At 45.8% G+C, this 10,374-nt stretch overlaps 1 protein-coding gene across 2 annotated transcripts in view; it reads left to right on the top strand.

Moving 5' to 3' along the window:
- The first annotated feature begins 4,366 nt into the window (after window positions 1-4,366).
- Window positions 4,367-10,374, top strand: part of BLK (BLK proto-oncogene, Src family tyrosine kinase) — a 57,190-nt gene continuing 51,182 nt past the window's right edge. Inside the window, exon 1 of one of the 2 annotated variants that reach the window (XM_057721432.1) lies at window positions 4,367-4,484. The gene's annotated coding sequence lies outside the window, so the exon portion shown is untranslated. The remainder of the gene's footprint in view (window positions 4,485-10,374) is intronic. The other variant, XM_057721433.1, reaches the window with a different exon arrangement.

Genomic DNA, 10,374 nt, shown 5'->3' with positions numbered 1-10,374 from the left:
GTTGTGGTGCACGGGCTTCTCATTGTGGTGGCTTCTCTTGTTGTGGAGCACTGGCTCTAGGAGCATGGGCTTCAGTAGTTGTGTCATGTGGGCTCAGTAATTATGGCCCGTGGGCTCTAGAGCGCAGGCTCAATAGCTGTGGCTCACGGGCTTAGTTGTTCCATGGCATGTGGGATCTTCCCGGATCAGGAATTGATCTTGTGTCCCCTGCATTGGCAGGCGGATTCTTAACCACCGCACCACCAGGGAACTCCTGGACATTAGGTTTCAAACATATGAATTTTGGGGGGACACAAATATTCAGAGCATAGCATTGACCCTTTAAGTTAATGTCATTCACTAACAGTGAGGAATTTTCAACTGTTTTTTCTTCAAATAGTTTTTCCTCTGTTTTTTTATATTTTATATTTATATTTGAACATTTTACATCATTTTGTTGGGTATCTAAGGCTCTGTTCATTTTTATTGACTCTTCTTGCTCTCTTTTTTTTGGATTCGATAACTTTCATTGCTCTACCTTCAAATTCACAGCCTCTTTCTTCTGCCACCTCAGATCTGCTGTTGAGCCTACCCAGTAAATTTTCAACTTCAGTTTTTGTACTTTTCAACTTTAGAAATTCCACTTGATTCTTTTTTATAATTTCCATTTTTCTGTTGAGATTCCTTTATTGTTGAAACATTCTTAACACAAATTCCTTTAATTCTTTGAGTATATTTTCTTTTAATTTCTTGAACATAACTATAAGAGCTGCTTTAAAGTCTTTGTCTGCTAAATCCAACATCTGGGTCCATGTGGCATCAGAATATTGACTTTTTTTCTGGTCACAGTTTCTTATTTCTTTGTGTGTCTAGCAATTTCTAGTTGAAAATTGGGCATTGCTGTGAGTTGTTTTATTTCTGAATTCTGTTTTATTTTCCTGAAAGATGTTTTTTGTTTTATTAACTTTTCTTCACTTGAATTGCAGAGTTGCTCTCCTCCATGGTATGCAGCCATTGATATCACTGTGTAGTTTTTACTTTCAGTATTTTACTTTGTTTTCCAGTAAAGTAAACTTCCTAAGGGAGCCCCTGCTTGTGCACTATTTAATGGTCAGGCAATCATTTAGAGAGAGGTTATGCTCAGAAACCTTGAACATGTGAGTCTTCTACCTTCTGCTGCCCAAGCTGTGTGTGATTGGAGGAACAAATTCAAATCTACAGTATATCCTTAGCTTTCCCTTGGTTTTCATTTTTTGCTGGACTCTTTCTGGTCTCCCTGACTCGTGCATATTTTAGGAGTCAGTCAGGGACATGTGGGGAGTTTATTATCTCAGCCCTTTTGTGGCTCTCTTAACTTACTCCAGGATTTTCCCCATTACATTCCTGGGTGATCTGCAGGCCATTCTGAACAGAAGTTACATCCTCAAGCCAGGAAAGCTGCAGTTTTTCACTTTGGTCACAGATTCCATGACTTTTAACCCATAAATGGCAGGTTTTCACCTCCCCATTCCAGATCAAAGCTGTCACCTCTACTTGGCAGCTGGTTTTCACTAAGAGCCCTCAAACAAGTCCATCATTCCCACGAGTAAAGCTGTGGTTCTTATCACCCAAGCTAAGGCATGGGGGCAAGAGATAGAAGCTCCAAGCAAGAAGACCACAGACTCACAGCCATTCTGACGCAGGAGCAGTTTTTCAAGATTAAACAATTTTCAATTTGTTGTCTGCCTTTGGTCTTGCTACAGTGCCTTTAAATGGTGGGTTTTGACAACTTTATCTGGTTTTTATACTTATTTTCTTCAGAGAGAAATTGCCCAGCCTCTCACACCACCATTCCTAAGTGAATCTTGGACTGGATTATTTTAATCTTTCTTCCATTCAAATATTCTATTGCCCACAGCTTTTGATTTTTTCAGAAATGTACTGATGTCAGAAGGCTGGTGCAAACACATGGAAGGATAGCTCTGATTTTGCATAAGTCACCTCACATGTGCAAAAATAAATGGGGGAGCCAGTGAGGCTGAACACTGAGCCAGGTGATTTCAGAACTGGTGTCTAATCTCAGTGCAGCCGTGGGAGCCCTCTCCAAGGTTCTCTAACAAAAGTTTCTGCTAAGGACACCCCCAGCCTCACCTAACACATCTTGCTTCTTCCATCTTCTCCCTGGCTCCTCCCCTACCTCCCCTTCCTTTCTCATGGATTCTGTTACTCTGTCAGGGTGAAAATGGCTGAAAGTAACTTTCACTTCTGCTCAGAAGACTAAAACCCAAGAGCAAGGTCATTTCCTTGTTCTTTTCTGAGTGTCTGCTGGAATCCATTTTTGGTTTTTTTTCCGACCCCTGTCTGTTAGGGGTGGACAGAAAGGTGAAGGTTTTTTTCCCCAGGTCACACAAAACCGAGCTTACCTGAACTCCCTTCCCTGCAAACTTCTCACATCCCCTCTCACTCTAACCTTGAACAAATAAGTTGGGGTTCAAGGAAATGGATTTTCTCTTTAGAAAGGTGGATTCCCTGACCCACGCTGTATTCTCTGTATCCTTGGGCCCAAGTATACAAAACTTCTTCAAAATGCACTGATTCAAACCCCACAGATTAAAGAAAAAAAATAGATGTAATTCCGGCAGTATCACTGAACTCTTGGTCAGTAAACTGCTCAACCCAGCTATCTGCCTCTGCGAGTTTGCAGGGTCCTTAATGACAAACTATGTGCAAAGGCGTCTCCTTGGTAATGTCTCCCAATAATCCCTGATGGAGTTATTTTTCCTGCCTCTCTTCTAATACTGTGCCTTGTTGAGGTGTCTGTGCTGTACTTACCACATCCTATCATAGTTGTCTGTCTGCTGGACACCTTCTCAGTCTGCTTAGGCGGAGTCCCTCAGAGGACAGTCATGCCTATTTACATCTGTATTCCCAGCCTCTGGTGTGTGCTCAGAGCAAACAGTCACAAAATTTGTTGTGTTAATTGAATTGAAATAACAAGACTGAAAAATCTCATCTCAAATGGTAACTTTTAAATCATAAGTTTAAGAAGTTTGGGAGTCTTTGAACTTGTGTTTAAATGCTTAGGTCCAACTCTCAGGTGTCAGGAAGTGAATACAAAAATAATAACACCTACGATTCACTGAGCACAGCCGGTTCTGGGCCTTGTTCTGGGTACTTTGCTCTCAAGGATGGAAGAAGATAAAGCAGTTTTTTTTTAAAGATCAGATTTCAGACTTGACTAGGCATATTCACATCAGCTACCAGTTGTTTGGAGTTAACTATGTGCTAAATACTGTAATAGAGACTTCTTTTTTAATACATTAATCCATTTATTTTCACAAAAACCTTTTGGGGAAAATGAAACAGATTGTTTCCAAGAAGCCTTAGAACTCAAGAACTCCGCTTTGCTGCTGCTGTTGCCATGAACATCTGTCAAAAAGCTCTTTTCTACCAGGAACTCACAGCAAATTATTGTCTTAGTTCTAAAATCCAAAGGAAGAAGCTCCATTAGGAAGCTGAGATTCTGGACTGTGGTCCCAGGACAGGAGTAGACACAGACCTGTCTGAATTCCATGCCCTACCCCCCAAGATTCTCAGACATAAGGGCAGGAGAGGAGACCACCCCTTGGCTCCCTTTGGTCCATGAATCAGAAAGCAGGTGGCCAGCGGATCACCATGCCTAGCTAGATCAGCAAGTCTCCAGAGATCATCTTAGCAAACTTTTTAGTTCCATTGGTCCCTCAGAGGATGTGTACAGGACAGCACCTCACTACTCTAGATGTTAGGGTCCTTCCCCATCACCTCCATCATTCTCTGCTCCTCTGAGTTTTCATAGTCAAGTGAGGTAACACAATTGAAGAGGCTCTGAGATCAGAATCAAGGACTAGCTAGAATGCTAGAAACAAGGGAATTAGCCAATTCTGTGCCGTCACTCACTCATTCTATCATTTGTGCTTTTAGTATCCCAAGGGCTGGGTATCATCAAGACTATTTGGAAGAGAAGACAAAACCAGCATGCCTGGAAGAATGGCTGCCCTGCTCACACAGACGGCGTGAAGAATAGCAAAATACCTTGTTAGCTTGGAGGTTTAACTAACTCTGCCAGGCTCACTGCGGGAAAAACACCATCCGCGTTTTTAAACCAAAACCCCATGAGAAAACTTTCTGGTGGCAGGGGAGAATTTTGACCCATGTGGCCCAAGTCCAGAGAAAGACCAGCTGCTCATGATCCCTCCTCACAGGCTCTTCCTGGACCCAGTGAGCCCACGGAAGCTTTTGAAGGGCTCGGTGGGAGGGGCGGGGCTCCGTGGGGGCAGCTGTGACCACAGACCGGGGAGGCTGCCACCTCGGCCAGGCGCTTGCCACCGTCAGCAGGAAGCCACGAGCTACTGAACTGATTGAGACGCCTGGGATGGGCTCCTGCTTTAGGATTGCTTCTGAGCTGCTGGTTGTAGCTGGAAGGCCGCTGCCCCAAACGGTGCAGGGATTTGAAGAGCTATGGTGAGCAGCCGCTGAGCACTGCCAAGGTAAGACGCATCTTCCGCCTTCCTGACCATCTCATTTCCTCGAACGGTGTAAACTGCCTGGAGGCCATGGGTGGGAGAGCGGGCAGGAGCATCGCTATGGGGGTTACAGGCAGAGAGAGAAGACATTCTTAGGGTCCAAGCCACAGCTATGAATAGATTGTCCCGTTGTTTGTTCGTTTCTGATTTAGAGAGTTTTTTGATATATAAAAGTTAATCCATCCAGGGTAGATGCTGCTTCTTGGGCTTTCTAAGCTGGAGAAGGTGGTGAGTGTGCCACAGAGGAAAGACAGGAGGAGGCTGGGGGGTGCAGGGATGGGGGAGCAGTCACGGCAGCTGTGGGCTCCAAGCAAGAGCCTTCCGGTAAACTAGCGTAAAGGTACGATGGTGCGGAGCTGATGTAGGCCAGCCGTGATCCATGGCAGTGTCTGGCTCAGGGTCAGTGATTGGTTGTTGCTTTTGTTTCATTTCAGTTTTCTTTTTAAAATAGGGTTTTCCAATTTTCAGGCATTTGGGAATGGGGTGTTGGAATAGGTTTAATGATGGCCTTTTGAGCTAAGAGATATATTTGGCCAACTGTAAAAAGGTAAGAACAGTTGATAACATATTTTGAGAGGATTTTTAAAATTCTGGGATTTTGACAACTTTTCCAGTCTTTTCCTCACTGGCCACTGCGTTTGCCCTCAAATGCCCACATTATCAAGGAATTAAAGGGTTATCACTGGGCTTCTGTAGTTATAGAGAAGAGTTGCATATGATATATGTTGACACTCCTCCCTCCTGTAAGGGAGCTTGATTCCCCTCAGCTTAAGTGAGGGCTGGACTTAGCAGAGAGTATGGAAAGGGAAAAACAGTAACACTATAGTGGAGAATCCTAGCCACAAGATCAAGGTTGACATCTCCAGGGATGTCATGTTGTATTTATTGTGTCACTTTGGCTGCAAGGAGATAAGTACTTCACCTGTGTGCTTATTCTTCCCCCAAACCCATAATCCCAGCCTAGTTATGAGAAAACATCAGGCAAACTCAAATTGAGGGACAGTCTACAGACTATTTGACCTTCAAGTTTGTCAAAGTCATGACAAAGGAGTAAAGATGGGGAAACTGTCACATATCAGAGGAGAGTAAGGAGACATGACTACTAAATCCAGATTCACAGTTGGGCTGGATTGGATCCTGGGACAACAACTGCCTCAGAGTCATTGGTGAAAAACAGGTGGACTCTAAATAAATTCCGGAGTTAATGGCTATCATTGTACTAATGTGCTTTCTTAGTTCTGACAAATGTACCATGATTAGGAAAGATGCCAACATCAGGGGAAACTGAGTGAAGGATGTAGGGGAAGTCTCTATCTTATCTTTGTAATTTTCCTGTGAACCTAAAATTATTCCAAAGTAAGAAGCTTACAAAACAAATATATGGTTATCCTGCCTTGGAGCAGAAATGGTGAAAATCTGAGCATGCTTAGGAGAACCAGCTTCTGTGGCCCAGCAGTCCCACCCTCCCTCTAGAACACAGCAGGCCCCTTGCTCTCCCAGCCCCCACCTTATTCCCAGAAAACTTCATATTTCCCTCTCTTTGCGGTATTTCTCATCATTCATTTATGTTTTCATTCAGCACACATTTTTTGAGCCCCCACTCTGTGTCAGGGGATTTAAGGCTAAGTACCCCACCTCTGTCTCCCAGCAGAGCTCACTGTGCTGGTTCAGGCTCCTGGGTGTCCAGCACGTGCCCAGCTACCCACACCCGACCCCTCCCGGGTGAGGAAGCAGGAGGCCAAACATGGAGACCAGTGAGGGCCCAGACCCGGCATGAAATACCTGCATGGACTTTGTCCATCTGGGCTCAACCATCCCCGCAGAATCTGTGGTCAGCCAAGCAGCAGTGAGCTGTGCTGGCCAACACTCTCCTGTGAGCAGAGCATCTCCTGAGGGATGCAGAGCCGGACTGGGACTCTAAGAGCAGGCTCCTGCTTGAGTAATGCCTTGGGAGCCACCTGTGCTACCCTAGGATCTGCAGCATCCTGACGGGACCACCAGGGGCAGCATCATTGCTTGTAAGGATCAGGTGTTTGAAAAGGTACCAGGGAGACAGAGAAGGCTGACCCTACCAGCTCCCCCCACCCTGCCCCCTCCCACAATACACACACACACACACACACACACACAGTCCCTGTAGAGCAGGTGTGCCCTTGTTCAAAGGCGATGTCTCAGCCAGATTAGAGAAACACTTCGGAAGCAGACAAGAAAGCAGAAAGAATCACGAAGCTGTGGGGAGATAGCGTTTAGATGAAAATCACAACATTTAGATGAAGATCAAAACTGAAGAACGGTGACTACCACTGGGCCTACAGTCCCATTCCTGTCACAGCTCCTGCTCCCCCACTGCTTCTGGAACACACCAGGCCCTGCTCCTGCTGGTCCCTCTGCCTGGGGCCCCGTCCCTGTTTCTCTTCCAGGCAAAGCCCGCTTGTCCTGACCCTCAGGATCGGTGCCAATGTCTTCTTTTATGTCACTAGTGCCCAGACCCACCTCTGTGTCCCCAGGGCCTCCAGCACAGTCTTAGGGCTATTTGTTTGCAGATCTGCTGCCCCTCTGGACCTGCGCTCCTCCAAGATAGGGACTGGGCCCTCCCTCCCTTCCCCCTGGGTCCCAGCACCCAGAACAGTGCCTGGCACAGGATGGGTACCCTGTGGAATGGTCCTTGAGGGAAAGAAACAAGGACATGTTCTTGAATGCAAATAAAGGTTAAGACATGAGGAAGAAAGCTGGAAGGGGGCAAAGCGTGTGAGATTTCACTATCACCTTTAGCCACACTGGGCTTTGGGGCCATGGCCACACCGGGGTTTTAAAGAAGGGCCTCTGCAGAAGGCGATGGGGTGCCACTAGGTCTGTGCCCTGTTCTGCTCCTACAAGGCAGAGTGGACCAGAGGAAGGTGCTGGACCTTGGGGCCATCCAGTCCTGCGCTGGGACCTGGCTCTGCCACTTACCTGCTGGGGAGCTAGGGGTGGGCGGTCAGGGTTGAGCAAATGACCTAGCTCTCTATAAAGTGGAAACAGTGGCGCCCAGCTCCAGGCACAAAAGTGAGAGCTAGATGGAACAAGATGATTGGAGCACGGAGGCTCTGCCATGGCCCCTGCTGCCGCTTCACGACCTCAGCTCCCCATGGGCCGCTGTGTGGCTCGTGGGTGTGCCCTCACCAAAAGGTTCATGCTTCCAAAACCATGGGGTAGAAAGAAGTTCTCTCGGGTGCCTTCTCTCACGGCCACTCTCTGCTGGCCTCTTTGCACCCCTTGTTGCCTGGGCTGCTGTGCCAGGGCCAGGGTGAGGCAAGTGGGGCTCTGTGGATACAGAATTGAAAGAGGCCCTCCCTCTCAGCATCACTCAGGTGCAGGGGATGGTCGTGTGTGTTCACATGTGTCTGCACAGGTATGAGATGCTCTGTGTTTCATGGATTAAGTCAGGAGTTCTGACCTCACGACCACCCTGATAAGTTTCATGGGACCTGTGAGCTTCCTGAACTTGTATGCAAGCTTTGTTGGACATGTGCATTCTTCTGCAAAGAGCATTTATGGCTTTCATCAGATTCCCAAAAGAATCTGCCCACCCCAAAACATTTGGACTCACACCAAGTCCAATCTTTAAGAAGGATAATTTAATTTTATCTCAGTGTGCTGTGGGTAAGAGGCAGTGGAAGGGACTTGGGCACAGGAGAGAGGCAAAGCCGCTGTGGGTAAGAGGTCCTAAAGCTCAGAGGTTGGATGCCTGGACTTGTGGAACGGAGGGTCCAAGTTCACGCTTCAGTCCTGCCACTTCCTGGATGTCAGACCTCAGGCAAGTCACCAAGTGTCTTCCTGAAATAACAGTTGTTTGACCTCACTCTATACTGGCAGCCTTATGTACCTCAGTAGGTGACTTATACTCTCAAATCTCATTTCTTTATTTGTTGATAGCCTATCACAGTGTTATAAGAATTAAACTCCAAAGCCCTAATTCTTTGGTGAATTGAAACTGAAGAGGATACAATATTTCCATCTAGATTCTATTCAGTTCTCCATGTGAGAATCAATTCTCCATGTAAGAGGAGTCCTTATAATTTGAAAAGGCACGTTTCACATTGTAACTTCTTAGATTTATTTGTATGCACAATATTTATCTTGAAATCTTGAAAAAGGAGAGTGTGATTTGGTTTCTCAGAAAGAGGAAATGGGTTAATAAGATTGAGAAATGTGAGTCTAGGTACTTTGGGTGCTCCCCCTGTGTTGAGAGCTGTGTGTCTGGATCCCAGTGCCTGGGGTGTTCAGGGAATCACACTCCTGAATCAGGCCCGGGCACCCAGCTTGGCAAGGACACCCTGTGCTCTGCTCATACTAAAGGCTCCCGTAAGAAACAGTGCAGGCCCCTCACCGTGACATGGTTGCTGCAATGCTATTGAGACCACCGCCCACCATTGCCCTCAGAACCATCCTAAAAAGAGCCGCGAGAGAATTGCTCTCAGTCTCCAGACCCGGGATACCTACTCTTCTCTTGATCAGCAGAGACTAAATATTCCAACTGGCCATTTCCCACCTGCTGCTCAGACTCCAAGGCACTTAGAGCCAGATGTCCATCTAACCGTATTAGCAACTGGGGAGACCCATCTCAGGGTCTGTACTTTTGTGTATCAACCTTACTGTCAAATTTGCTTTCCTGCCCTAACTTACCCTTTGGTCTGATTTCTTCATCTATTTTTCTCTTCTATTATTTCATATTTATTTTTATAAGTGGCCCCAAATCTTTTTGGAAACATCGGGAAATGAAAAAACAAGTAAAAAACAGGACAGTGTTTTGGAAAGAGCTTGATGCATGGTGCGGGTGCTCAGTAAGAATTAGCTCTCTTTCTGTGTACAAAACGTAGACCAGCTCTTTATTTTTTTACCAAGGGGGCCAACCTATGGTGAGATATCCAGCTGTGAGTCTATTATAATTAGACAAATAGCCTAAGTTTCAGCTGTCTATTTTTACAGTTATTCTACCCTCTATTGTTACAGAGATTATATAAAATTATTTCATGGTAAGATTCTTTTTATTCCTACCATTTCTAAAGTAAATGGGACTTTTAAAAAATAAATTTTTTTTTAAGTATTGCCTTTGGGGACTTCTCTGGTGGTCCAGTGGTTAAGACTCCACGCTCCCAATGCAGGGGGCCTGGGTTTGATTCCTGGACAGGGAACTAGACCCCACATGCACGCCACAACTAAGAGTCTGCACGCTGCAATCAAAGATTCCACGTGCAGCAACGAAGATGCAATGTGCCGCAACTAAGGCCCGGCACAGCCAAGTAAAATAAGCCAATAAAATAATATTAAAAAATAAAAATAGGATTGCCCTTAAAGATAGGATCAAAAGTAATAAGCCACTTTATGATTATACTTGGGTGGCTTTATGGGAAAGGCTGAAGTCTCCTTTTCTGATGAAAAAGAGCTCTTTCTGTTTTGGTGGTGTCTGTCTGTCTGTCTCTTGGTCGGTCTGGCAGACGCCCTGGCACCTGTCAGTGCTGCTGGGGACATGTCAGGTCAGGAAAGGCATGTGCGGGACTGAGAGCAGCGGTGTGCTGGCACATGCGCAACCACCAGCTTTCCAGGAAGCAAATATACACATACACACAGGTAAGCCAATCATCAGTTTTACTGGTAGAAAGGATGTGTGATGCATAATCTACAAACATTAATATATACAATACCCTCTCTTGTGAATACCATATAGCCAACTGATTCTCCATAGAATGCTTCTGTGGACTTTTGCCAAACGCTTGTACCCAAGGTCAAGCTATGGTTGCAATCGATGCACGTGAACGTCACTGATATTTTCATTTATGCCAAGAAGTAAGATCAGGTTGAAACCACAAAGACG

The sequence above is a fragment of the Hippopotamus amphibius genome, chromosome 2, assembly GCF_030028045.1.
Source record: "Hippopotamus amphibius kiboko isolate mHipAmp2 chromosome 2, mHipAmp2.hap2, whole genome shotgun sequence".
Lineage (NCBI taxonomy): Eukaryota > Metazoa > Chordata > Mammalia > Artiodactyla > Hippopotamidae > Hippopotamus > Hippopotamus amphibius.
Note: the sequence above shows the minus strand (reverse complement) of the source record. Positions and strands in the feature narration are given on the sequence as shown.